Source organism: Drosophila teissieri, chromosome 2R (assembly GCF_016746235.2).
Source record: "Drosophila teissieri strain GT53w chromosome 2R, Prin_Dtei_1.1, whole genome shotgun sequence".
Classification (NCBI taxonomy): Eukaryota; Metazoa; Arthropoda; class Insecta; order Diptera; family Drosophilidae; genus Drosophila; species Drosophila teissieri.
The window spans coordinates 4,703,565-4,730,996 of NC_053030.1; the positions used below are offsets into that span (position 1 = coordinate 4,703,565).

Consider the following 27,432-nt stretch of genomic DNA (forward strand, 5'->3'; position numbering starts at 1 on the left):
TTTAACAAAACAATAAAAACACTTAAGAGAACGCTATAGTCGGGTTCCCTTGACCATCAGATACCCTTTACTTAGCTAGGTGGAGCTGAGGGAGGTGGCAATTTTCTTTAGTAGAAAAGCAATGTGCAAATAAACAAATAGTAAAATTAAAACATTGGATGTGATAGTTTAAAGTTGCTTAAGAGCGTTAGAGTGGATGGAAATATTTAGAAAGAAACTTGCACCGCGTAGGCAATAGAAGCTTTCTAGCTTTGTAGCTCGTGAGATCTCATGGATTCAATACGGACAGACAGACGGACTCGGCTATTGGACCTAATCAAGAATGTATCTACTTTATGGGGTCCGAAACTCTTGCTTCTACCTGTTGTATACTTACTTATCAGCGAATCTATCCTAGCCTTTTACTCTACAAGTATACATACTTACATACTTAACCAGTACATTATACCTTTTGTCTACATGTATGTTTACATTTAACCACTTTTTACACAACTTTTTAGTTTACGTTATTTTGACTGTACTATTATTTGTTCACAAGTAAAAGCTTTTTGGATTTTTTGTATTAGATGAAGCTTAAATCTTGGATTTTTGGGAGTCACGCTCGAAATTACCGGCTTGGAATAAGAATCAAGTATTAGTATTTAATTGCTTCGTAAATGGCCTGTGTCCTAAGTATTTACTTTTTTTTTAGTAGAATATACCTTTTTAAGATAAATTAATACGGTTTTTACCAATTATACTCTAGTACAGCTCCTAATTAATATGGTAGGTTTATATTTTGGTGAAAGAAAAGAAATGACGGCAATGATGTTCCGGCATAACCTAGGTAACCCAGTAAAATATGACGTGATCAAAATGTCGATCTAACGTGGATTCTACAACAAACATATTCAACGCCCCAAAAATTGCCTTTAATTTATTGAAAAGTTGTTCGTGCGTTGTTCAGTGAAAAAATGCACCTATTAAATTTTAAAAACTAAAAAAATGGAAATTGAGCTGTGGCTGGAAACATGTTATACAATTATTCTGTTATAAAAATTAAACAAATGAAATATGATAACAGGAAAAATATTCGGAAAGTGTTGATTTTAAAGCAACAGTCATTAAATGTATTTATTTTCTTATAATTCCTTAACAAAAGAGTTTTACTATTTCTCCTATTGTGGCATATATGTATATTAGTATGCTTTGCAAGTATTTTATGTAGCTATTTAACATACATTCTAGCGCTTTTAAGGATTAATTGTGCAAAAGTTTTTACTTTTTTAGAGCTTAATTTATTTGTGTCTCCGGTAGGTAAACATTTATTATACAAACTTTGAAAATAGATTAGAAAACAAATCATTTCCACTGTTTAGTTTACAAATGTTATAAATGTTGTATATTGTGTTTTTACCTTGAGGTTATTTGCTTATAATTTTTAAAGTGTTCCCAGCCATATGTCGGTAGTTCTCATAAAAACTTGAGGTTCGAAAGACCAGTGGGTAAAGTGGCATATGTGCTCACCGCTTCGACAGCTTACACCCACTTTGATATTAGCGCTTGATCGTAGTCTTCAGCCTGAGACAACTACCCAAAAAAGTAATCTCAAGAGAAGACGGATTCGATTAACTACATACTTTAAGCCAAAGACCATAACTTGACGGGGACCACCTCTTGTAGGTCTTGGGAAGGTGTGAAAAATCACATGGAAGCGGGATTAATTGAAAACCCATTACTCCCATGGAACATCCAGGATGAGCCCGTCGTTAACTATGATTTGCGGGCCGCGCAACAGGCGAAGACCTCGTTACGTGCCATTCCTATCCTATATTCCTGCTCCTGCTGGGCGATGGGACCCCATGGATAATGATAATTTCGCATGACGCTTTCCGCTCGACTGACGCTGTTGTAAAATTTTATCGCCGAAACATGACGGGCAAATCAATTTTTATTATTTTATCGTCATCGACGCCTGCTTAAGCGGCTTCAAGAATTTTCCTTGCGCGGAGGCGAGACTTTTGTGCGAGTGCCGCACAAATCTATAAGACATCTCTAACTAAGCCCAATCATCAGGGGAAAGGATGCCCTGCAACCTGGTAACATTCCGGCTCTAGACTCCCGAGAGAACAATAGGCCTAAAGTACCCGCCACTCCAGCCCCAACAATGCGCTAAATCATTATCAGTAATTATGCATTGTGCGCCCCCTGACAATGCAACTCATCTGGGAGGATGTACGACTGCCTTTTTGAATGCGCTTTCCATTTATTTTTGCATTTCATTTTTCCCCTTTTTGAGCACACATTTATGATTGATTTCGCTGATTGCAGTTGGCCTTGAGCTGGCCTTGTTCTATTAATAGGCCCGCCAATCCTTTCGGAGCGTCCTCCCACCTCATCATCATCAGGTGGTTTCCTCAAACACCTCACCTCAGTTCGCCAGGAGCTGCATAATTTATGTGCTTCAGGCAAGCGTTTTATGCAATTAAACAAGCTGCTAATGCCATTTGCAGATACGTCAAAGATAGCCACAGTCTAGGGAAGGAAAATAGGGGCCAAGACGTTGTCTTATTTGGTAAGTAATTTCCAAATTAAGTGATTACCCAGAAGGGGGCCAAAAGCCGTGAAGGTGCGCCTTACAAATCACTCAACTGTTGCTCAAAAGATGCTTGGCATACTTCCTAAGGGTTTTTGGGGGGTCGGACTGGGGGGCCGGAGCCAAACGTTCGAAAGCCCCAATCTTTAAGAGACTGGGCTTCCTTGGCCAACAGCTGAATAAAAATAGAATGCTTGGGTAGATATTAAAGTTCTGTCGACTTTATTGAGGTGCACTCTGCCTGTTTAGTCAATCAATAAGCAATATAAGAAGTCATATGTAACCAAAACTAAACTAACCTTATCTGCAAATTCAACACAATTCGATATAAATTATTTTTTCAAATAGAACCAACCGAAGCTACATAAAATATTTGTAAGTCAAGTTCTTAATAATTAATCTATAATTATTGCCTTACAATATACAAAAAAAAAGATAGACCTGACTATTTGAAAAAAGTAAAGATATTTCTTGGATATAGTTAGGGTATCGAATTTTCCTTCCCTATAAACGAAATAATGCTTTGTTCTGGACAAACAGAGAGATCATTCTTTATTATCTAAAGTGAACTTGTATCTTAACTCTTCGCTGAGTTCAACTTCGACGTTCCTGGGTAATAAATTAAGCTGCATTTGGCTATTTTTGTAGTCATTAGGCAAGACTGCAGTTTGTCTGTTTTTGGTCTTGGGCCTATAAGTGATGGGTAGGCGACCATCGACCGTCTTCATCTCCTCCAACTTTTTCCCGGTTGGCCAGAACCGAACCGTAGAACCTGGAGCGATGCAGGCTTCTATCTGCTACAAGTTTTAATGAAGTCTCGCCTGAAGATCTATATGTCTGCCGGAGTCGCGGTGGAAGGCTGAGTTATGCCTCTTTAGTCTTCACGTGGAAATGGCATTATGAGTTATGTGTCTGTGGTTCTGCGGAGGATGGCTTAATTTCTCGTCAACGCCATCGTCATCGACCCCGCAAAATTTCTCCCACAGTGCCACACAGTTCAATTAACATAATTAATGTGCCTGAGTGTGCTTAACCCAACTGCACCTGTCTTATCTCGACTCGTTGGATCCTTGTGGCATAATTTTGGATCGGTTTACGCATTGTTACAACTCAATTCGAGTTGCCTGCAGCTCTGATACCTGACTTACTGAACAACTAACTGGAACCGCGTTTAAAGCCTTTCGCCTCGCCTCTGAGCTAGCAAACATGGGACATACATAGTTTATTTTTGTTTCTAAAAGAGAAGTGATGTGTTAACCACCTACTTTATGGTTCGAGTGTAATAATATTTTCGAGTTAGCAAAATGTAATCATGGCTGGCGTTGTTCCTCACATTTTATAATTTTCTCACAGTTTCATAGTGGTAGCTTTCAATTTGAACTTCTGTGTTTTTATTACATGCTTTTATTTTATAAGGCCATGCGAATTATGAAATAGGGAGGTGATGTTTGTGACTCAGGCCTTCCTCGCACTTCATTTACCGTCCATTCAAAATTTTAACAACTTCACATCAAATAACACTAAATATAAATACACCATCCAATAGCGACTAAAATTAGTAAATAATAAATATATATATAGAAGGAATCTATTTTGCAGTCGAAATGGCATATGTAAACATGAAAACTGTAGGCTAAATCATTCAATATATAATTTTTATTGATGCAAAGTAGTTTCTTCGTTTACTTGGCAATCAGCGAGCCATTTACTATTCATAAACTTTGCAAACCATGGAGCGAATTTTTTTGTTGTTCGAAAAGTTAGAACCACTTTAAGCAGCCAGGACCACAGCTAATGCATGTTATAAAGTTTTACTTTCCAGATGCTTGTGAAGTTTTATGACGGCATTTCAAGCTCATAGTCAGGACTCTGAGGAGTGACAGTTGAGCATGTTTAGCTGCCGTTAGGTGGGCATATTAAATGACTCCTGGCGGGTTAATAATCTTCTCCATGCCCGGCCATTTGTCAGTTTTGGATTTCATATTTTTCGGGGACGGCGGTCCCCTTCAAGTCCCCCTTCTCCCCAAGAAGTGCACTCGAGAAACAATTTCAGATTGCACTCAAAGCTAAATGGGCGCTCAAAAAGGTGACGATGGGTTTAAGCAGCGGAGCCGACATGTGTGAAATATGATATGCTCATTAGGGCTCTTGCCCTGTCTTTTCCCATCCAGCCACCCGACTGCCACGCCCCTTCCTCCCTGGGCCGCCCAAGTCGCCACGCAAGTCAAGTGCATAAATAAACGACTGGCTGCCTCTTAATGAGAAAGATGACGAGGGTGATGCGGCGTACACCTGCCGCCCGTCTGCGTTTGTGATATATCATCCGGCTGCCGGTGCGCAGCCAAGGACACCTGACAGGACTACCTCATCCTCCTCCCCCATCTAGCCACCCACCCAGACACCCATCCAGCCACCCACTCAACCACAAGTTGAGTGAGAAATGTAAAGCAGTAAGACAGCGGGAATCTGCCTCTCAGTCAACTGGATTTCACGGCTTGTTCCCGATGGTAGACTTTTAAGATTCCGCCCAGGGAATCCTCGGGTGTTTTAAAAGACAGAAATCACGTTGTTTTTGTTGTTAAACAAATTCTTAGCTTGCAACAATTGTCATGTTTTTACACGAAAGTGTATGGTTTATTACGTCCACAAAGCCCAAAGCACATACAACTATAAAAATTAAAAAAAGCACACGATCTATAATCAAACCACTTTCATGTACGCTCACTTCAGAAGAGTATATCAATCCCAATGAAGCCCACTTCAGTTGGCGATTCTGGTTTTCACTTCAATCGGACTTAGTAAGATTGTTGGCATAGTGCGTGGTCAATCGGCATAATAAATCATTATAACGCCCACCGAAGCCAAAACTCCGATCACCGATTAAGTCATCATCAGCACAGGGCCAGAAGACCGAAAGGGGAATAAGTGGACTCAGCGACATGGCCAAGATCGGCCATTCGGTGGAAACAATGCGTCTTCGTCATTACTGGCGTGCCCAAAAGTCGCCTTGGGGTCAGGGTCGGGTTTGGACCTGGGTTCGGGATCGGTTTCTCTGCTTTTCGGGCTTGACGCGGGGTCCATTGACGCCAGCGAAGCGCCTATGGCGGGGCTCACTTAAAAAAAAATAAAGATTTAATCTGTTTTACTTACTAATGAAGTCATTTAGAATGTAAATATTGAGCCGAGTACAGAAAGCTAAAGCAGAGTTTACAAACGGAGCGTTTTGCGTTTGCAACGCCTGTTTTAAAAGATTCGCAAGCTGAATGGAAGAGAGTCTTTTCCATAATTCCATATTTCTGATCTATTTAAGTTTCTTCTAACACCGAGACAAACTTAAGTTCTCCGAATTATAGCTATGAGGTTAAATGCAAAAACTCAATAAAAACTTGGGTTCATTGACTACAAGAGTGGGTCTCGTCACCTCACAAGTCGATATACCTGTTATTATCCGCACTCCCTGGCGTGAAGTTCTTTTCTAACATCGATTGCATCAAAGTCTTCCTCCGTTTAAGTGGATTATGTTTTATTTTTGCATTTTCCAACTACAACTATCGCCTGCCCTGAGGCACCTGTTGAACCCACTGCGATGGCCACATTATTTACCTACATCTCAATCTCAACCATAATCACAATATTTACACCTTTCTCCATCGCTCTTTCGGTGCTGGCTTCCGCTCTTCGATGGAGGAAACAGTGTTATACAAATGCAAATCAATTGTAAATACAAATAGAAAATCTGGCCGAAAGCAGTGGAGCAAAAGGTAACATTGAATATAAACAACAAAACGCCGTTAACAGCAGGATCAGCCTTAGGAAGTATTCGCCGAAGTTGCAGTTGTAGATACACCTGAATCAACTTGTTGAAATGTTATTTAATAATATTTCTAGATGCCATACAATAGTAATTTAATTTTTTAGCTTTATTTAAGATTATTAAGAGTAGACTGTTGCTGAATATGTACTAAAATGTTGCCAAATAGTTAGTTAGTTAGTTAGTTACACAAATTTTCTTTCGGTATTGCGACTGCATTGAGACTAGAAGCCTTGCGTTTTCTTGGCCCGGTGTGAATTTATTGCTTAATCATGCGCCTTTAAAGCGGCACGGCTGAAATGTAAATAAGGCGCAAAGGCAGCTGGGTTACCCAGTGGGTTTTGGGTTCGGTCTTAACAAGGTGAGTGCTTGTCCAACTGGACGCGCTCCGTTTTATTTTCTGGCCATACTCTACGGGATCTTCCGGGTAGGCGTAGGTGCAAACGTAGCAAACGGCGTCAAAAAGGACAAAAAAACGAAGTGAACGAGCGAAGTGTGGCTGCAACTCTGTGTCGTTTGTTTTATTCGCCGGGTGGACGTGGGCGATGGGTAAACGGCGCAATTAATATGAGGCACATGCAACAGCAACAGCAGCAGCAGCAGCAGCAAAAGCAGCAAAAGTAGAACCAGCAGCAACAGCTGGCCCACCCACAACTTGCAACCAGCAGCATGTTCGATTCTGGGGTGGCATGTTGAAGTTCGATTCGAACCAGCTTGTGATGAACCTAACATAACGATTCCTTTAAAATGTTGTCTTGAAAGTTTTATTTTAAAGTTATTTTTTCCATTTTGAGTTCGATAAATTTATTAGACTAACATCTTTCTTATAAAATCAATGGTGAATATAAATATGATTTTTTTGACTAATAATCCGGTTACTAACGCTAAAATGTAGCCAAAGAAAGCGTTACCAAGTTTTTGGCTCCCCATTCTCGAACCCTTGCTTCTGGAAATATTTTTGTAACCACTTTCGGAATTAAGCATAGTTAGTTCTTCTAGAACCGTGGTGGCGGACTTGCAAAAATTGTATAAAATAATTATTAATAGATCAACAGATGGGATAAAAATATCATTCAATGCAAAGAATTTAAAAAAAATCTTTTTAACGGTGGTGTATTCAAATCGGAAAGTTTTCGTAAGAAAGTTAACAGGCTAATGGCAGGCAAAATCGTTCGATATTAAAGAAATTCTATCATTTTTGTCACTTCTTCTCTGCTGTTCACTGATACACCTGTGTTAAAATGTGTATTTTCGCACGGTTAAGAAGGAGAAAACTGAAGTGAGGAAAGGCAACATGTTGGAATCGAACTTGTAATGCTTTCGCGCGGGCAACTAACTGCGAACATAAAGCTCACCACTCAGTCTAAAAACGAGTTTCATCGCGTTCGGCTGCCGACTCGCACAATTTTTGAATTCATTTTTGGCCTGGCCCACTAAAAAAAATAATACAAATCGAAAACAAAGCCCCATTGCGCCCCATTAAGCAAATGCTAAATTAGTTCGTTGTGTAAAGGTGTGAAGCATTATTTGTCGAAATTGGCCTACCGCAACAAACCCCATTTGCTTGTGTTGGTTTTCGCCCAATTATTTGGCCAAAGTACCACGGAGTTTTGTAAAAATATTTCTGGAAAATCTTCCTCAAAGTGCAGTGATTGTGTTTGTGTGCTCGATTCGTTTGTAGAACGGTAACAGGTAAAACAACATCAACATCAATATCAACAATCCGAATCCGAACGAGCGACCGCTATCGGTGAATATAACCATTAAAATGAAGTTAAAGTCGCTCCCCAGCTGCATACAAATGCTGCTGTAAATAAGTCTAAACAAACACTGGCAGTTGGTGAGTTTCAATTGCCTTTTGGGCTTTTCTGGGGATGGGGGATGGGGTCTGAGGTCGGGGTGTTGGCCAGATGTGGAATAAATCATAATTAGAGGGGCTTACGATCCGAATTGGGTTATGGGTACAACGGAAACTCAAGTGTGGGAATCTGTGTTAGTTGTCTTTATTTGTGGAACTATTTCGAGCTGCGTTAATTGTGGCCCAGTGTTTGCCGTGTATACTTATCGCATTAGCGAGCTTAAGGAGCTGGAAACTGGCGGAATTATAAATACATATGTGGGTTTTTAATTGGAGTAGATTTCAGAAATTAGAATAAATATGCATGCTTCTATTTTGCTTTACTTTGCTTAACAAGTAATTAAAATTCTATTTTTATTTTAGATACATTTTTGATCATTAGAAAGATTAGAAAGATTCGTATTCGAATCTATTTGATATATAGTCTAATCCATCTTCGAGAGTTAAAAAAATACAAATACGCGTTTATCATTTTTCCCTAGCTACTCTAACTCTAAGAGTTAGGTGTAGAACGTGTTTACTGTGAGCCAATTTGAAATGTCAGGGATAGCTTTAGAATTATGTTATATTTGTAAGTTTGCATTTGTCCAGTTGAAGCCATTTACCATTTCCAGGTAGTAGACTATGTCGTCTTCTTAAAGCCGTTAACTGTGGCCTGGACTTCAGTTCCTTGACTCTCGGTACGGTTCTGAATTATATGGAAGCAACCCGCAAATTTTTGGTGCTTGTGGAAATTATTTCTCGACAGTTGCTAATAAACCTGCCTACTTCATGGGCACAGCTCGCAACGGTCATTACTCATGCCAAATCTTCTGTCACTTCACACCTTCTCCGGGTAATTCTACGGTCAACTTGTCAACACGACGTGAAGTGGGGTCTGTGTGCGTGAGAGCTCTTAAGCCTTATGCAACAGCTCAAATTAGCCATGCAATTTGTACTTAACTATTTGCAGCGTCTGGTTGCAAGTAGGGGTCTTGAGGAATGGAGATGGATACTGGGGACTGCTAACTGGGGTCTGTAGAGTGGGGTAATGGCTTCTACAGGGCACTCTCTGCAGAGGCGGGAATAATAAAATGTCCAAGGACTTGGAGCGGACAAGCGACAAGTTTATCACTTGTTAAGCCAAACGCTGCAGACATGCAGCAGGCTTCATCGTGCACCATCCCTACCCAGACTCCCAGTCCTACTCCTATTCCTACTGCATCCAAGCACCCCGCTTTGGGAATCCAACTCCAGACGACGTCGGCGTCGAGTGGCAGGCCCAGATGGGCGCGGCAGATAAGAAACTGGAACCAGACCCGAAAGACCAGGCCAAGAATTGGGCGTTCTGGCTCAGATCCTATTTGCATGGCACTCGCTTGAAGTGGGCCACTCTCGGCCTGGATGAAAGCGGATATCGGGGCGAATTCACGGAGACAAGAAGTGAAGCGTTTGTAATACGAATCCATTTACTCATCTGAGCTTAAATCCTAAAGAACAAAGGTATGGGTACTTCAAAGTCAAATCTTAGTTTGGGCGCACCCAGTAATAATGTATGTATAAACCATAGCAATCCAAAACGTTAAATAAACATATAGGATATAAAAAACATGAATCTTAGTACAACATATGTTGTATAGATTGCCATTGTAGGCATTTATCACCAAAGATTCCTGATTTATTTTCAGTGCATGATTCAGTGATGAAACTAGTGTTTAAACTAGTGTTTAACTAAACTATTTCTTTTATAAATAAAATATCCATATTTTTCTACAAAATAGTAAATAATTCCTATGACCCGGATGTGTGTATAAAAAGCGCTTTACCATCAGTAAGCCATCAGGCAAAACGTTTGCTATAATATTCATAGTCCCAATCTAAAGCCAATTGCAGGCCATTTCTGAGTATCTTTAGGCAGCTGGGACTTTAAGTTGAGTCTAACGATATGGTCCCGACCTTTTCGGGAGTCCCTCGAAATGGGGTTTCATCCACGACCTGTCACCGAAAACGGAGACTTCCGCAGACGCAGCTGCTCTTCTTTCATTTGGGCCATTTAAATAATGGCTGCAAATGGTTGGGTGACAATAAAGAAGTCCAGCAGCCACAAGCAAAATGTCCGAGCAAAACCGATATCGCTAATAAATAGTTGAGAAAAAGTCCGGAAGCGAACGTCAACTGAAAAATTACGTATACGCAGGCATTGATGCTCATCGATAGTGCGACGTGGACTCGCTTTCGTTTCCACCGTTGAGACGACCGTGTTGACTTTTCATTTTCAATTTTCATTTAAATTTAGTCTGTCGAACAGCGTCAGTCTTGTGTATGACCATTGAATTGACACGCTACCTGGCACTCGGGGCTCTTCTGGGTATATGGCCATTATTGAGGCCATGGGACATAATTGATTATGAACTGGGGAAATTGCGACAGTCAATAAAGAAAATCCCACTGTCAAGATCGACTAGACAGGAGCTTTAAACGTGTACACTAGTGTGGTTAGTATTCTGTGAAATTGTAAATCAATGTCATTTAAATGAAGCATCCTTCGACTCTGAAATTTGATTCCTTTCTAATTAAAGTATCTGTCCTTAAATATCAAAGCCAAGGCAAATATTATGAATGTGTAAATATGCCAACCAATTATCCGTCAGCTTGCCTGTAAAGAAACCTTAGAAGTCATTCTAAATTATTACACTCAAACTCAAAATTCTTTGACTGAAGAATATAAACTTGAGAAGTTCACTTCAAGTATAAAATGTTTATCAAGCATTTAGCTAAACCAATGAGTTATTTTTTTAAATTGTGTTTAAATAATTTATATTTTTTACATAGGTAAGTTCATATTTTCAGTGTACAAAAGAAGGCAATAGAAGGAAAGCAATCAGTTAATCTACCAACCACCTCAAGAGCTACAATTGAAATCCTCTATTTAACCAGCACTTTACTTACAAGAGCTCTTTGTAATTAACTCTCACAAATCTATTAGGACCAACTTTTCCCAAGAAGCTCGACCAATTAGCATTATTAAAGTATTCTGCTGTTCGCAGGCCAAAAGAACAGGTGGCTAAACAATGCTAGTCACTCCTTTGGATCTGCCCGAGGTCGTCACTTTGATTTGCACAAGGTATTTGCAGGGAGCAGCAACAATGGGTATTGCTTTTACGCAACTTTAATTAGCAGGACAAACAAGCTGTTCTGACACGCCAGGAGGTAATACCTTTGACTCCACCCCTCGTGGCCCCTCGTGGACCCTGGCATGTCCTTTGGATGCCGTTTTTACTTGGAAACCCGACCACCTTTGACGAACGGAAGAATTGGAGAAAAAGGTGGGGATATGGGGGGCACCGAAAATATACTAAACACAAAGTCAGAGTTGAAATTTAATTAAAATGCTGCTGGCAAGAGCATTGAACTGTAGATATGCAAAATGCGTCCTTTTAGGGCCGATTCTGCGTATGCGCAATTTTTTGCCTATTATCAGCAATTAATGCGGCTATCTTCTTAGGCCGCCTGTAATTGAATTTTTGGTTTGCCCAAGGGGCCTGCGAACTTAGCAGTCGCTGACCCTTTTGTTTTTGCTTTCGCACGTGTCCTGCAAAATTGATAAGCCATAAATATTCGTTTTGCCTAAGAGCAACAGTTTGGCCACAGTCCGTAAACATAAAAGGGATTCTTTCCAGCCTGAATTCTATTCCTTTTCTCGGGTCTCTTGGCCTCAAGTGTAACTCAAACAAATGCCCAACAAAGAGCACGAAAAGTTTTGTTCTTGCGAAGATTTCATGTTATGCTTCATTAAGTTAATGCTGTTTTCACAATAAATTTTCATTCTTTCCATTTCGGCGCTAACAAAGAGCATTTCAGGCATGCTTATGCTAATCCCAAAGAATTTCCATTTCTCCTGGTTCTCCTAGAGTTGATTTTGCAGATAGTGTGCGAAATTTGGGGGAATTCCCCTGTATTGTAGCATTACTGCAATTGGCTTAGAGAAACATAAATGTAGCATGAGTGATAAGGATGGCAAAATATAATTTATTTTGCATGAACTAAACATTGCAGAGTTAACCCTTTTTAATAACAAATGCCTCTGGTGGGTTAGGTGAGGTCCCGCCTTTCAGGTGCGCTTGAGTGACTGGCTGTCACGATTTGCTCTAGAACTTAGGACTTCAGCGGGGCGAGTGAAAGGCATTAGGAAAACGACATTGCTAAACTATAAACTGATGAACTTGGCACAGGTAAATAGGTGCGGGCTATGGGGCGGGAAAACAAGTTGTTTATAATTGTATTATGCGAACTGCAGCGGGAATATGTCGTTCGACTAAAGGGCCCTTGGCCCTTCTATGAATATATTTGCTTTATTGGAGCGTGAGTCCATGAGCATTCATCCCATTCCCATGCATTTGGCACTCTGTCACGCTTTGATTGAGTTCAGCCGGGCTTTTCAGCTGCCAGGGGGTCCATCCATCAATATCAATATAAATGCTGCTGACTTACCGGCTTGCGACCATGTTCTATGACCTGTAATGCTATATTTATATCATAGGATGTGATAGTGGTAATCGAAAGCTAATAAATGTTCTGGTTTGCCCAATTAATCTGACTGAACTATTTGATAATCAGTGTACTACCTCCTAACTACCCACATAATAAAATAATATATTGAATGCAACCGTTTTTGTAAGTTCCCTGTCACTATTTCCATTCTCACTGTTGAATAAAGTTTAGCATTACAAATAATTTAAATATTATTATATTACAATTTCAAAGTTAAGTAAAATTTGTAATTTTACTACAGTTTTGGATGACTTCATAAATTGAAAGATTTTTGATACTAATTATTTCTCAAAGTGGAGAAACAAGCATTTGCTTTTTCGCATCACAGGGAATACCCCTTCTAATGGCGGTTCGGGTTGTGGGCAAGCTCGTGAGCCAAGTTGTTGGCCAAGTCGAGAGCCAGTGCCATTGCAGTTCATTTGGCCAAAAGCAAGCGATCTCCGTACTTGCTGCCCGCTGTTGGCTGAATTTTTGGCTGGATGGTTGGCAACAGCCAAACAATTGCCCAACAACGAGAACCTTTCTCCGAAAAAGATGGGGAACAGCTGCTGGTTTTGGTAAGGGATCTGGTATCTGGTGGCACGGGGAATAGAAATGGGAATGCGAATGGCATTAGGAATGGAAATGGGCATGGGTTTAGGCCATGGGTCTGGGCATTCTAGCGGAACTTTGTGTCGCATTATGCCGTGTTTCGGGTTGTCGGTGGATGTTGCTGCTGTCGTGGCTGCATGTTGACTCCAATGCTCGGTTACAATTGCTTTTTTTTTATACAACCTGCCAGCAACATGCATAAATACATAGATACAATTGTATCTGTTACTGGGTTTTGCACACACACACACATATTACGTTTGGTTTGCGCTTGGCTGACGCTAAAATCATACAACCTCCCCTTGCAAAGGGCTTTTAATTATTCCCATGTCACATTTCAGTTTTGTTTTATCAATAATTAGACAAAATGCGAGCATTTCAAGAGCACAGATTGAATTCGTTGTGATTCCGAGCCTAACCAGGAAACACCAATAATTTGTACATACATACCAGTATATGAGGACCGACAGATAATTGAGCTTAATATGAATATAAAGTTCATTTGCCAACAGTTAAATGAAATGAACTGCGCAGACATAAAACATTTGTATTCAAATAGTGCATATTTGGGTTTGCTTATTTGAAAGTTTCCAACTAAGTAGGTTAGATTTCCAAATGAGCAAGCATGAAAATGTTGAAGATGATTCTTCAACTAAATTCTTTCGAAATGTTTTTCTAATTGCCGACCATGGTACTCTAAGTAAATCTTTTTTAGGGTGAGGAAGTTTTCTTACGAAAGCCGTCAAGTACAGGTCCATCATAATCAGATTAATTACGACCGCATACAAAACTGACCACTTTACGCAATTATAAGACATGAAGTTCAGGGCTACTACTAGATAAATCCATGAAACTATACTTTTCTTATGGACCCGTACCTACGCCAACTTTGAGTTGCATTCAATGGCATGGACAGCATAAAAGTTTATCGCCTTGTTTGATGGCCAAACTTGATCCAATGGCTTTATGGATGGGAAATAACTTTATGGATCACTCGAGCGACCGAGGCGTTCAATTAAATGGAAGGCACACGAATAAGACGGTCCATAAACCGATAAAGTAAATGACATCAGCTGGAGGGGCAGAGAAGACGAAGAAAAACAAAACCGACACGAAAAGAGGGCAAAGATATGTGGAGCTGGCCACATTTTGTGGGTTAATCAAATTTAGTCGAGGCTTTCCTTCTTTTCCTCACTTTCACGGGGTAAAAAACAAATGACGGTGGCCCATTAGGCACCTGTGTACTCGCCTTCTCATTCGTATTCGTGTGCGTTCGTTCTTGTATGCGGTACACATGTATCTTGCAGATACGTTTCACGTGGCTGCCACAGATACCAAAAGGCACACGCATTTTACGTTAATTACATGTCGCTACATTGTCGGGCTTTGTAATTATTTTGACAGCCAAAGCGTTTCTGCCGTTTTTTGGTATCTCTGCATTCGAAAATCCGAGAGTTACAGTTACATTCGTTAGCTATGCGTTGATATAATGTTTTTTATTTCTTTCTTGCTTTTCCACAATGACGAGCATCTCCAAAATCCCCCCAAATACCCCTCTTTCGGTCCGGCCGGCAGCCAGTCAGTCACTCAACCAGTCGGTCTGTCAACAGTGTTTTGTTTAATGAGCTTTTTACGAGCCGTGCAATGAGTAGATCTGTATGTACATGCAGACCCACGGAAGATACAGATACAACGCGGCAAAGTTGATGTCGAGTTGCTGAGTACCCACACATGACATCTACAGTTAGGACGGAACGTGAGGCCCAAAGCACAGAAATTCGAGTTGACCCCGTGGGTTGGTAGTATCATTTGGTGGATTTGGAAATAGCTCCTGAACTAGGCAGTATAAGGAGCTTAATATTGCCTTTTAGTCAAGCCAATTGGGTTAGTCCTTGAAAGCCGTAAAATTCTAGTAAAGAACCCTTCTAGTTAGAACCCTCATATATTTAGGAAAGGCTTAATTCCTCTAAGCCCAATGTACGAATACATATTTTCATGCGGTAGTTTGATGGCGTGGTGTAATTAAAATTACCTATGATCTATCTAATAAATTAAAAAAAAAAGATAGATTATTCAGCTCACAAATAATGCTGGTAAAGTGCCGCCAATCTGCAATTGATTTATACCCAACAGTTGCGCCAGAGGTAAAATTTATTGAACAGCAATTAGGCGCAAAAAAATATCAATTCAAAAATATCATTTCTGCGCTAACAGAGAAAAACTTCTGGGGAAACCCTCGGGATCGTGCGATCCCTTTTGAGGTTTGAAGAGGACTCAGTTGGTAGGAAGTTAGTTTTTAGCCCGTTCTCGACTGTTCTTCACTTTGATGGAAGCCGTATGTATGAAATGACAACCGAACATCAAAGACGCTGCTCTTCAGCCAAGTGCGATTGCAACTGGAATGACGGCTATGAGGATAATGACTGTGGGGTGGCAATGAAAAACCAATGTCTGCGGCTTTTTGCACTATTTGATTGACTGCTTGACTAACTTTCCACTAGCATTGCAGCAGAGTGCTTCATTTTCAACTGACTTTTTTCTAGTTTGGGGACGAACGCGTGCGCGTTACGCTTTCGGTCAAGCAAATCGGAATAATCGGCCAAAGCCATATATACTGGTGGTACACCGGTAGTCATGACTGTGGCCCCCTGGCGCATAAATGCATAAAAAGCGAGACGAGTTAGTTGTATATTCGCAAAACTATTTGCATAAGCGGCAACGACGAAAAGTAACAAAAAAACTTCAATATCCGTTGTTTGAAGCATCGTCGAGCAAGCAATTGTAACTGCCAGATACATATACATTTGTATTTATGCTACAATCGACGACCGTAGTGTCGCATCTACATATTCGCGGCTGTATTTGGTTTCCATTTACGAGGTTGTTGTCGCTACCGTTGCCCCCAAAGCTGGCCCACAATACCCCCAATGTTATTATTACTCCCCGTGCAGTCAATATGGAAATCGAATGCTGACATATCCCGGGAAGCCATGTATTATTGCTCGTCAAACGGCCTGATACTTGAGGGTATTTTGAGATTGTAGTATGATGATGACGTTTTGTAGAATTGCATTATATCTATAAATAAGAAATTCAATTATAACATTTATAAAGCTAGTTTATTCATTTTATTTTAAATGGTTAGGAAGCTGAGGTTTCACTTCCCATGAATTAAAATCAATTAAACTTCTCCTACGCATGAAGTCAAATAAATATGGGAACGAGTTTTTTTTTACCATATCCTTTCAAATGTGTTCTGTTTGCCACAACAGTTTTTCTATACAATTTCTGAACTAAGTAAAACAGAATTCAATTTAGTTTACTCCATCCCCCACCTATTTAAAAGGAAAATCGAAATGAAACATTTAGCATTCAACAGCTCCCCCTGTTCCCCTGTATTTCGCAGCCAGCTCGTAATCCTTTGGCATTAAATATGAAAAATCAATTTCAGATGCTGTACTTTGGCATAAAAACCGCAAAACGCTCGACCACAGATACAAGACCTTACACATTCACGTGTCATAAAGACTGAAAAACTGAAAGCGGTAAACGCGAGGAAGAATGAAAATAATACAAGCCCATGCATTGCACCCCTGGACTCAAACTCATAACAGTTTCATTGTTAGTCGGGGAACATTGCATATAAACGTAAATAGCATGAATACACCGAGGCAAATTTATTGAAACTGCGGTAATAGACGGAAAAGAAAATAGGTAGTGAAACCAACAAGGACATGGTCGCACTTCAGTAATTGTAATCTTATATTTCGATATTGGAGGCCTACACTTCATAACAAATTTTCATCTTAAGATAAATCTAGGCATTTTTAGTAAGACCATACAAACGGGTTTTCCAATAGATTCGAAATTTTATGAAAACGTAAGAAATTTCATACTGTCGTGTAGTGTAGTGCAGGGTATATGCATATGCATTTGCCGGAGGGCAAGTCAAGGAGCTTTCGGTGCGGAAGGCTCAGGAGTCGAGGGCTAGCAGTGGTGGGATGTAAGGTCTTGTGGCACAGCCTGGATCCCTCACAAATCAACCCCCGTTTCAGAGCAACGCCAACCCCTTTGGTTCCTATTAACGCTTAGGTTGAAATGAAAGTTTTTCCTTCTGCTGGCCGATATTTGCATAAAATGTGCAACGCCTGCTGGCTGCTTGGGTTACTTTTTATTTTTCAGTTTTTTTTTGTAGTATTTATTCATGCAACCGCCTCGATTGCTTTCCATGGACTAGCACGACTTGCACGTACTTTTTCGATTGCAGCTCGCTGTAATGGCATTTATTTGAAGCCTAGTCAAGTGCCTCACAAAAAAGTTGGCGGCAAATTAATGAAGTTTTACCACCCTGATTAAAACTTTGCTCTTAACCTTACAGCTCGGCGTGCATAAGGTCGTGGGAAAAGTTATCTTCCGGCACATTTCCATTTGTATTTGCATTTCCATTTTTATTTCCATTTTCCCGACTGCGATCTCTTGTCTATTTTCTCAAAGCCTCTCTCATAGTTTTGCGAGTGTGAGTGTTTTCGATTCATATCGAGGGTCCGCCCTCATCTAAGATTTGACCCAGTTATGCCCTGCCCGCAATCACGATTCCCAGTTTCATTTTCCCATTTTAATTGTAGTCGCTTTGGCTCTCTGTTTTGTGGTCATCATTTTTTCTTCATTGCTCCGGCTTTAAACCGGTCAGATAAATAGCCAGGAGGCTGGTTTATTCAAATTGCTATTGTTGTGAATAAAATAAAATATCTGGAAAGACTTTTTGTGTGGCTTTGTTCGGACTGCCTTTTTTTGGCTTTTGGCGCACTGAGATTGATGGAGATAAATAAAGAAATGGAGTGGGATGGCTATAGAAAAAATATTTGTATTATTCATCTGCTTTGAGGACGATTGTACGGGAAAATAAGATTGGCATAGCAAATATTATTTTGATGTTTTTTACTCCTTAAACAACTTCATGGCCAATTTAACTTAAAACCAGTGATGGAAATAAATGATTTTTCATCAAGCTTACGGTGAATAATATGTGTTAGTGTGCATAAATATTTTCATTAATAAAATAGACGCCATCAATTAAACTGCTTTATATAAATTTCACAAAGGGTGTTTACACAATTCATCAAAAAGACCAGGTGGATAGTACACTCAAGTGCTGGGTTTCCATTTAAGGTATTGGTTTAAAAACTGTGAGGAAAAGAAACACAGAAATACATTTTAGGAATGCAATTAGCAGACCAAGGCACAGAACTTAGGCCATAAACTTAAACACATAAGTAATAGTTGAGCTGTCGTTGTTCTGGCCATTTGGTTCCGCCACTTTAGGTTTAACAATTGCAGTTGTGTGCTTAACATCCAAAAACAAACAAAATGCGGTTCACGCAGCTGGAAGAGATGAACAAACAGTAAGGAAAGCACCTACAATGGCCCCGGCGATCTTGAAACTGGCAATTGGATCTGCTGGCCCCGGTGCTTAATCAAGTGTGAAATCTTTAATCAAGTCGAGCTCCCCATGACTGAGTGAATTCCCAGCTGCCGTCGGCCGAATCCCAGACCCAGTACACTTTCCACTCCCCATCCCCATCCACGTCCCATCCACGTCCCAATCCAATCCCCAGGCCAGTTTAAAATCGCAGCTCCAGTAACGGCCCCAAAAAGCCGATGCAACGCAGCTGTCCTCTGGCTTTGGCTTTTCAGTTAGCCTACCTGGCATGACCTTTTTTCCGCCACTCAAGTTGTTTTTTATCATTGGATCCCTTCTCGGAGGAGCCCTCCCACGCTCCCAGGCCTGTCAATTAAAAGCCCATTCGATGGCCCAGGCCCTGAACTGCACGACTCGTTGCCAGTTGGCTATAAACAAGGCAGAAAAGTACAAATAAACCAAGAAAAACGCTGCTAAGCTGTTTTATTTTCTCTGGCCACTTTCGAGTGCGAAATTAAGCGAATTAGCTGTAACTGCAATGGCTATATTATTGGCACTGGTTTTGGGCCAACTGACAGCCTAGAAAAGTTTTCACCGGAAATAAAAGAATTTCCATTACACATGCGAAAAGGCTTATAGAAAGTTTTGCTAGGAATACGTCACTCTCCGTATATTAGATGTGGCAAAAAACTTTGTTGAAATACCGCAGCCCAGTAAATTTCTAGTATAATCATTATAATTTTACCAGCTCTGTTTTAAGTCCATCTGGCTTATTTATTTAAGCTATCTACGAGGATAAGGGATTCAATGTTAGAACTTAAATCCTGCAAAAAGAGTGGACTTGTTCCAGCCATGCATCTTTGTTCCAACTTAAGGATGCTCTGCACTTTGCAGACTCTGATGGACTCACCGAACCACAAATGACTCTCTTCTTAGACAAGCAAATATTGCTTAACGTAGTTTTAATTTAAAAGCGACTACCAGGTAGCGTGCCTTTGGGCTTCTGGGCAAAGGAATTTTCCACTACTACAGTGTTATTTAGTTAAAAAGTTTGCGAGATTTCTTCATCTAATAAGTATTTTCATACATTTTTTGCAGTTAATGACAGGAAGGAGAGCTTTCAAGAACTGGAGGTAAGTGGAGATATGGAAAAGGGTTTGTTCAGCCCCGGAAGCACATACGCGCACATTCAAGGGACCCAAGGGACGAATCGGTATCAATCTTAATTTATAACAAATTTAATGTGGTTGTTTTGCTGTCGAAAACCGAATTCCCCTCGGAAAAGCTTGAAAAGCGCCAACACATATGCAAGACTTCGGTCTGTGGGCTTACCACCCAACGGGCGTTGAATCCTTAAATCCTTGTCGTCGACGCCCGTAAATATGCCACAAAAAATATTGAAATGGACGCCATGGAACGTGTACGGCAAAACACACTTAAGTGATTTTATGGCCCCATTCAAATGTTTTCAAATCAGCCGAACGTGAACCACCGAAGCTGAGGTTTTTTCTCTGTATCCATAAATTGCTTGCCAAAAACCTCAAGGCGTCTCCTTTGTTCCGGCATGTGAACAAGTGAAAAACGTTTATCAGCAACAAGTAGACAGAAATGCTTCTCTGGAAAACTCCCTGATTTTCTTATCTTTAAGCTCCGCCTGTCGACGGTTCTCGATTGGCCTGGCTTTCCGATTGACTGACTGACTGAGTGCGCGATTGAAGGAGTGACGGCCACACGCGGTTAAGGTCTTGCATACTTAACTAGGCCACATTAAAGGGGGTCCTCTGAGCCCCGATAAATTATTGAGCGATTCTCTGCCCCTGAGTTCCTGGATTTTAAATTCGAATGCCTTATACTCGTTGGTACTCCGTTGGGCGGCCATTAAGCCCTGTGGATGCCTTTTTGGCCCATTCGATAATTGCTTTTCCCACACTCACCCCGATGAAACTCTTTCCTTTAGCACAAGCAGATAATGTATTTCAAATTGTTTACCGTATACGCAACATAAAACTTGACAAAAGTTTGTGGCAAATATTTACCTTACTCTCCCTCTCCATCGCTAATGTATAAATAATTGCATGTCACTTGGCGACTGAGCAAACACACACTTCATTGTTTGCCCCTGCGATTTGGATTTAACTTTGCGTCTGTGTGTTTTCTCTGCCAGGCTTTAATTTTGATTTAAGCTGGTTTTTCACTATATACGAGTATGTCGGTTGACGGCCTAACACCTCGGCATAAGTGGCTAGGGAGCCGCAGAAGGTCTGTCATTATCATAATGCCAAATGGACGGCTATACTGCATAATTACCCACCCATCTGGGGCTGAACCAAATCCAAAACAAACCCAAGGGTTCAATTTGCGTTGACAACTAATAATGCAAATATGCTGGATCGCATGTGTGTTTCTTTATTATTTATGTCACATTATTATTATTATGCCATCAATAATGAATCCGAAAATCAATGCTGAACCAGAGGCCAACCGAGCAAAAAAAATTGTTAACTGATTCGCTGACGGAAAACTCCGCAGTTCAAAATGTTGCAATGGACAGTCGACAGCTTGTTGCCAGTGGCGTCTTAAATAATGAAAGCCATTAAAAAGAATAAACTGATTGTATAAAAAAATGCAAACAGCACTAAATGGCAATTGCGGCCGTTCAAAGACTATATGAAATAAAAGTTGGTTACGAGGCTTACGGTCACAGAGGTTGGGAAATGTGTCTCTTTCGCTTTCCGCCACTTTGACCATCATTATTGATCGTTATTGGTGACGAGTTGCATTTAATTGAGTCTATATATGTTACGATTGCCTTTCTTCGATTGAATAACTAAGCGTAATACCCGATATCTAATTTAGTGGTTACTTAAAATATATCTGTAAAAGGAAGCTGCATTATAACTCATCCCTAACTAAAATTGTGTAATTCTTATGTTCATACTCCTAGTGTGTATGACACCTCATTCCTAAAAGATTCCCTTCACTTAAAATTTGGATTTACTAAGGTAAAATAAGGGTTTTAGGTTGCTCTCCTGCTAAAAGATGAAAGCATATTTGACACAGCCCATAAAAGGCCCCTTCCTGCCGACCTCAAGGTTATCTGTGACTCTTGTTTCGGCTTTAAACGCGAAATCGGGATGTCTGTGGCCAGAAAGTCGCGCCGACAAGTCTGGAAATGCGAGTTTGTCGCCCTCTGCGTGTCTGTTGTTTGCTTTGCGCCCCATAAATCACAAAATAAATTTTGCGCGTGCAAAATATACATATATGAAAACGGAAGAGGGAATGCAATAAAAAGTTTTTGATTTTAGATCTTTTTATTTGCTTGCGCGCGGGTGAGCAAAATGAATCGCCGAACTCCAAATGAAACTCCCAAAAGGGAGACGCAGGCCGGAAACGGAAGTGCGTAATGCCATACGTGACCAGAGTCCAACGAAAAACGACACTGGTGTCTGTGGTTTGTCCACGGCAAGGTGCAAACAATTTTTATGATTAATTACAGGGCCCCGAGCCCAAAACAGCATGAGCATGGGCACGAACATGAGTCAGTGGATCTCTGTTCTTTTGTTGGTAAATGAAACAATAGCCGCATTTGCACTAAAAATAAAATCAGGCAGCCATAAAAATGTAATAAAGGAAAAGGTTTTTCTTTTGGAATGGAAGAGTGGAAGAGTCATTTGCTTCGTCTGGCATGCCATGTCGTAAATACTGATTATGATGTTTAGGCGCCACTTTATGAACCGGTTTTATTTCTGTCATATGCACAGCTCGTAAAAATATTAAGGTGCAATCAAACAATTTCCAACGGTTCTCGAATATCGGTCAACCTTTCCATATCATGATGCCGTCATATTAATTAATGACTTATAAGCACTGCCCAAGTACTGAAGCTGTATATTATTAATCGGACTAATATATTTCTAAGAAGCTTCCTAGTAGTTGAAGCAAAGACATTAGAACATTATTGTATTGTTTCTTATTTTAGGAGTATTAGAAACCTTTTTTAAGTAATCTCTTATGGCCGTTTTGTCTTCCTTTGTGCTGTGATCAGTGGTCAAGTTTGGTCAGGAGTTTTAATTAAAACTAATTAAGGCGGCAATTCATTCAAAGAGCACCTTCACAGAGCCCTGACAACGCCCAGTTAATTATAGGTCATGCCTAAACTGACGTAATTGTTTGGAGGCGATGCCGGTCCCCGATGCCGGACATCCCCACTATTTCCTCCAAACAACCCCCATCAACCCGCCTCTGGATGCGGAGTGCAGCAAATGAGCATGGCAGCATGGGAGCATGGCAAATGTGAAAGCAGCTGTTGGCCAAATGTGCGAAAATTACCTGCAAATGGCTGTCGAAAATGACTCGACTAGACCACGGCCATGGTTGTCCGCTGATTTGCATAAGAAAGCTGGCGGGCTCAGCTGCAATTCCGCCATTATTCATGCGCCAGTCCGTCATTCAGTCATTCTGTTCTTCTGTTATTCTGTTAGTAAGTCAGCAAGTCAATCGCATCATTCTCAGGTTCTACTTCTGCCCTGAAGCATCGTCACCATCAGCATCTGCATCTGCATCTGAATCTGGATCTGCAGCCGCTTGACTTTCTTTTGGAGGCGAGTTCTTTCTTCGGATACCGACTGCAATTGGGATGCCTCGTAACTGTACTCTCTACAAGATAATGCCGCAATTTCATTATGCAGATTGACTGGACCACCTCAAGTCGACCCTTCTGGGCTCCACTGCTCTGTCTGGAGCTAAAGCCAATGGCATGCGGTTTAACTGGGCCAGCTGCAGATGCATTGAAGCCATCTCGTCGGAGTCTCAATTACTTGGCTTGGTTCAAAATACCCTTGGGAGAGCCCAGTTGTCAAAGAGGGGAGCATATTACAATGCGGCTTTAAAGGAACACCATTTCATCATGTCGCCTTTGAGTGAGCTCCATCAGAGTCCCTTTTGCTGGCGTATCAAACTTCAGATGAGCGTAAAAGCAGGATGCGAAAAATTACTTCGGAAGGACATTTCACCGTAGGCCTTTTTGAAAAGAAGTTTTGTTTTCCTCTTTCCCTGTAATGTAAGTTTGGGGAGTGCTTATATTAGGGGAAAACCGCAAAAATTAAAACGGAGAAATAGCAGCACGAAACGCCGTTAGCAACATTAAAACATGGCTTATTTAATGAGGACAGAAAAAGTAATTAACATTCTTTTTTAGTATTTCCTCTGGTCAAATGGTGAACCAAGTTATAAACAAAATATTGAAAAAAACCAGATACTGATTCGAATATGTTTCCAAGAAGATTTTCGTTCGAACAACAGAATTTATAAAATAAGCAGTTTTAGAGGGAATCCCTTCAATATTTCAAGGAATTGTAGTGTGTCAAAAAGTTTTTGTTTACCCTTGTGTTTCCATAAAATGACTACATGTTCAGTTGGCCTGTCCCTCAGCTCAAAGCCCTCCTTGAGTTTTTAATTATCCCTGGCAGCGCGAAAACTTTCTCAAGTGTTTTCCCTCTCGCATCCCCAGTTTTCCGGAGGGTTCCGGCAATTAACGCCACGTTTTGAGTGGCGAATGTTTTGTCCTGTTGCCGTAGCTTTGGGTTCGCGGCCTTGGCTCACTTATTAATTTGGCCAATTTAAAGACGGAAGCGTCGGGCGGCAGAAATAAATGAAAATTCATATTTCTCGGCGGCATAAATGCCGTGAGAGGAGCGCTGGTAGCGCTGGTCTCCGGCTTCTTTCCCACAGCCCCGGATGGAAATGAAGATACACGCACCCACAGATGCCGCAACTGCCACCGCAGCAATAGCTTAAGCATCAGACCAATTTATCCGAAGACTTCGCGGCGACTTTTCCCACAGTCATCGCCATCGCCATCGCCATCGCCATCGTCATCGTCATCGCAGCGGAGAGGAGACTGTGGCGCCACAGTGGCTGCCAAAAGATGTTTGCCACAGAGGAGAGCCATTCGGGACCCGGATGGTTGGGTGGGTGCATTAACGAATTGGGACAGTCAGAGTTGGATTTTTTATGGGCGCCTAAAACGCAAATTGACAAAGCACAATGCTTTTGGGAAAGCTTCATTAATTAATTGAAACAAATCATTCGCCGTTAAATCGGCGGAGAAATAAGATGAAATCGTGTTGGTGAAACCTAATTAGCTGAATGAACCTCCAGATGGCTCCGTACCTCTGCCCCATTCCAGACCCATCATCTGCGTCAACTTGAAGCCGATTGTTGTTCATCCGCACGCGTACGGCTCAAATATTCCAGCGTAATTGTTTGGCCCTGCCCGGAGGTTTTCGAGTGACCCAGAAAATATGAGGAATATGGGCGAGTGGATGATGATGAGTTTTGAGGCTGTCAAAAATGGTTCCTTTCTTTTCCAATCTTCTCTATTCTGTCCAAATTGCTATGCTGGGCCTAGACAGCTGGCAATTTATTGGACGGGATTGGAGTGAATTGGATTTGGCCAAGTGCAAGCTGCAGGTATTAAATTAAAACGTGCCCGGCCGAAACAGAGTCGTGATGATGCCGTGGCAGCTCTTAACCCGCTGACGCCCAGCTAGTTAACCCAAAATGAAGGCCCAGTCGCAGTCAACACTCAACAGTCAACACCATCCATACGATAGGCAAAAACAAAACCTAAAAAAAAGGGGAAAGGGAACGGATGACTATGGGTGAGGTTCTTTCGCTGCCTTTCCTTGGCCACAAAATGGATTATTATGTTAATTACTGTCACGTCACGTTTCGTGTTCCGTGTCGGTGGTGAAAAGGCTGCCTGCTCTCCCCTTTTTTCCCAGTCTCGCCTGGCTTTTCAGCCAAATGCAGTATGACATCTGCCTCAGCTTCTGGGTCTGCAGCTGCGTTTAAGCGCCATTCAGCTGCAAATTAGCGAACATACAAAATATGAGCGCCAGCTGGGCGCATTTACTACTCACTCCTCAGTGGGCGGCTTGTGTGGCTGGCTGCCTTTCCGCCATTTTGGTCTTTGTGAACAGTAAATTCATACAATTCATTTCCATTGAGGGAAATGCGCACAGTTTCACGAAAGAAATTACAAATTGAATTCGAGCAAAAGACCTTCTTGCAGCGTAAAGTAATTAATGTTCACTAAGTGTGGCAATATATTCAAGTGGTAACTGAGTGTCTTTTGTGTGATTCATGATAGTGGACACGGGTTGTCCACTATATTTTTCCATGGTGGACAAAAGGGGTCTAGAGGCCTTATGTTCGACTGTATTATTTATCTGCCTAAATAAGCTTGCCCGTCAATAGCAACACATCATTTATTTTCATTTTCATAGAAGCTCAGGAAGCAACAATACCTAATCAAAAACAAAGCCAAATGAGCTTAGGCCAGAGCCAAAATTCCAATATTGTTCTTGCATTGTTTAAACTTCGGTGTTGGTGTTTATTCCATCGCCCTAAGAGCAAAGGAATGCCTTTGGGAAATCTATAATTAGACTTGGCTTCGACTGACCAGTCGGCTTCCTAAGATATCGCGTACCAGGGCCTGGAAACTCGAGGCTCTTGTTTCGGGCCGTTAACACTCTGTTCGATATTATTAAATTAGAAGCGTCAACAATGGCCAAGAGTAGAAGAAGAACTAGACTTGTTTCCAATATCTCTGTTTTTGGCAAACATTTCTAGACCATGGCCAAAATCCGGTTTTCGGTTGGTGGGGCCCCTCGTACTCGAGGTCAAGACTTCGACCGACTCATTCCCATTGACGTGCGCACGTCTCGAGCCAAATAATAATGGCCGTAATAATCATCAAATGAAATAATATAGAAGAATTATGTTAATCGCTCGGTCGCCGGCGACTGACCATAAAAGGTAGCGCGTCCAAAAAGAGAGAAACTTCTTGCGTAATCGCAGTGCATTCGGGCCCGACTGCGATTTAATTAGCTGGTCGACTGGACAGCTGGACAGCGAAGACCAGGCTCACAATAGAGCGACGTCCTCTTATCTTTCGCCGAGAGCGTTATGAAAAATGAAATAATATATTTTAATATTGTCCCTTGGTCCTGCTTTCTGTTTGCCGAGGCCCGAGCATGGTTCATTTAATTTTCATGGCTGTTTCGGTGAGCACCTGCAAATGACACTTGCTTTGATATGTAATTAGAATTTATGAAAGTGTCAACTTGGAAAAACTTTGCCGGACACCCGGCCAGACACGCCTTCCGATCCCATCCGCCCCTCAGATGACAGCTACTCCAACCATCATTATTCAGACGTGGGCCAGCTTGACAGGCGGTCCAGTAAAAGTGGCCAAAAGTGTCTCCGAGTTTTCAGCAAGGAAAAGCAGGGAAAACGGTCGGGGCGAAAAGTTGTGGGTGGTGGCCAAGTGTGACGACGGAACGAAACTGGGCCGCCAAAGGGGAATTAGAAACCAAGGTAACGCCGGCCAGAGGTCGTAATGCCTTACGTAAAATGGCGACAAGCCGATACTGCAGCGTACCGGACTTACCATTTACTAATTGCAATTGCCAAAGAGAAGCAGTCTGTTGGCCATACGTAAGCGGCTTATAGGCCAGTTGACAAATTGTGCGAAATATCTGCACCCCCTGCCATTTATTCATTTTAATGAGGCGCACGTAGTGCCAACTGAAGTACAAACATTAGTACTAAAAGTCGAGTGCCGAATATGAGTCTTTTATTTA

General features: G+C 41.3%; 1 protein-coding gene across 2 annotated transcripts in view; it reads left to right on the top strand.

Annotated features, from left to right (window-relative positions):
* Positions 1-7,817: 7,817 nt before the first annotated feature.
* Positions 7,818-27,432, top strand: part of LOC122612697 — a 47,173-nt gene continuing 27,558 nt past the window's right edge. For both annotated transcript variants that reach the window (XM_043786474.1, XM_043786475.1), the window contains exons 1-2: positions 7,818-8,226; positions 19,883-19,917. The gene's annotated coding sequence lies outside the window, so the exon portion shown is untranslated. The remainder of the gene's footprint in view (positions 8,227-19,882; positions 19,918-27,432) is intronic.